This window comes from Palaemon carinicauda, chromosome 1, assembly GCF_036898095.1.
Source record: "Palaemon carinicauda isolate YSFRI2023 chromosome 1, ASM3689809v2, whole genome shotgun sequence".
In the NCBI taxonomy this organism is placed as follows: domain Eukaryota; kingdom Metazoa; phylum Arthropoda; class Malacostraca; order Decapoda; family Palaemonidae; genus Palaemon; species Palaemon carinicauda.
In genome coordinates this window covers 18,681,023-18,682,697 of record NC_090725.1, presented here as the reverse complement: position 1 = coordinate 18,682,697, position 1,675 = coordinate 18,681,023, and the positions used below count along the sequence as shown (strand labels likewise).

At 45.3% G+C, this 1,675-nt stretch overlaps 1 non-coding gene across 1 annotated transcript; it reads right to left on the bottom strand.

Moving 5' to 3' along the window:
• Positions 1-1,046: 1,046 nt before the first annotated feature.
• On the bottom strand, positions 1,047-1,150 carry LOC137659140 (U6atac minor spliceosomal RNA). Its single transcript, XR_011047467.1, has one exon. It is a non-coding gene; the product is annotated as a U6atac minor spliceosomal RNA (small nuclear RNA).
• Between the last annotated feature and the right edge of the window lie 525 nt (positions 1,151-1,675).

The window sequence follows — 1,675 nt, the reverse complement described above, 5'->3', positions numbered from 1 at the left end:
CTTGTCGACTGGAGCAGTCCTTATAGACCACTATCATCATCGTCTTCCTGGAAATTGGCTTTCCTCGAGGTTTGCATGGCATTTTTAAGCAAAAACGAAGGTACAAGGTTGCAGCGAGGAGCCCTGGCTCGATCACACTAGGTCACTTGAAGGACACTACTGACCTGACCATGCTTGCTTGTTTGATCGCCTAACCTTGTGCTAGTCAGGGGCTCTTGCATTGGCAGCTTGTAAACGACCTGACCTCATACACAGACAGATTGCCCGGAACGCATTTCCGGACGGCGGCTCTCTGACAGTCAGTTATAATCCTCAAGGGTAGAAGTCTCGAACGGTGTGCTCAGGGTCTTGCAAGATCTTGGCTAACGAGAATCTGCTCTAGAGTATTGCTCCACCCAGGGCAATCTTACTTTTCAGAGTTTGCTAGACACATGTGCAAGAGAATCCACTCGCCAAAGAGCCACATAGAACCAAGACAAGTCAACAGAAAGGATGTACAGTCGCTAAGCCCCGATAGCATAACTGTAGGCAGGGAGGTACAGTCTCTCAACCCCAAGAGCATGACTACTGGGAGGACCAAAACATCAGGCCTAACAGGAACCGAAATGAAGAGTTTTAATGGTAGGAAAAGTAGTTATAGTAGCAAGTCCCAGTAAGTAGAAGAGACATGGAGAAGAGGGAAGGATCTTGATTAGTAGAGAAAAGAAGTAGTTCTAAGCATACAGGATTATATTTACTCAAGGGGGTTGATACTAGGGGAGAAAGGAGGGATTGAATGATGTTGGAGTGAGGCTGAACAAGGGAGCAGACTTTAGCTACAAGCTGGAAGATCAAGGGGATCAGCTTTTCAAGGAGCAAGGACTCAACTTGGGAGATGAGGGTGGAGACTGAAGTGGCAGGAGGAGGAATCTGGCTAGGATTGGGGCTAGGAATGGTAACTGGGGAAAGAGCGGTGATAGGACTGGGTGCAGTAACTGGAGTTGCAGTGAGTTGGTCAGGACCAGTGCATGGATGATGTGAAGGTCTGGAACATGGAGCCCTTTGAGACAAAAATGTGTCAGGTTGTTGCCAAAGCAACTGTGCCTTGACGTATGTGTGTTGTCCGTCCTTATCTAGGGGAGTGCTAATTTTTTCTCCTTTCGTACAACGCGACCTGGCCTGATCATCACTGCCTTTTATATGGTCGCACAGTGAGTACAGGTGTGTTACCAAGTCATGATTTGTTCTTACACACATCGTCATACTTCTCGCACTGCATTAAGGGCGGCGCATTGCATTATGTGGCTCTCAATATTTGCAGTGTCATGACAATTTACGTAAACATCACTATATAACTCCTGTGTAGTGCACCATAACATAACGACAAATGATAATTGGTAAACTCGGACCGTGTATCTTTTTGCTTGCGAAAACGTAATCAGACACGTCATCAAACTTAACAAGTCGGTTTATGATTCAACAGGATCGATGGCACTTTGATCATTAGTAATGCAAGGTGTAGTTTTAATGGGCAAAATTAATACTTACGACATACTAGGCTTTGAATCACTGATGTGTGACCCCTCCTTATCTCTCTTCACAGCCGAATGTCTAAACAGTCTAACCTGTTTTATCTTTATATCTATTGGTCATACTTTCGAGTCTTTGGCCAGGCAGAAATATTTATCATCAAAGG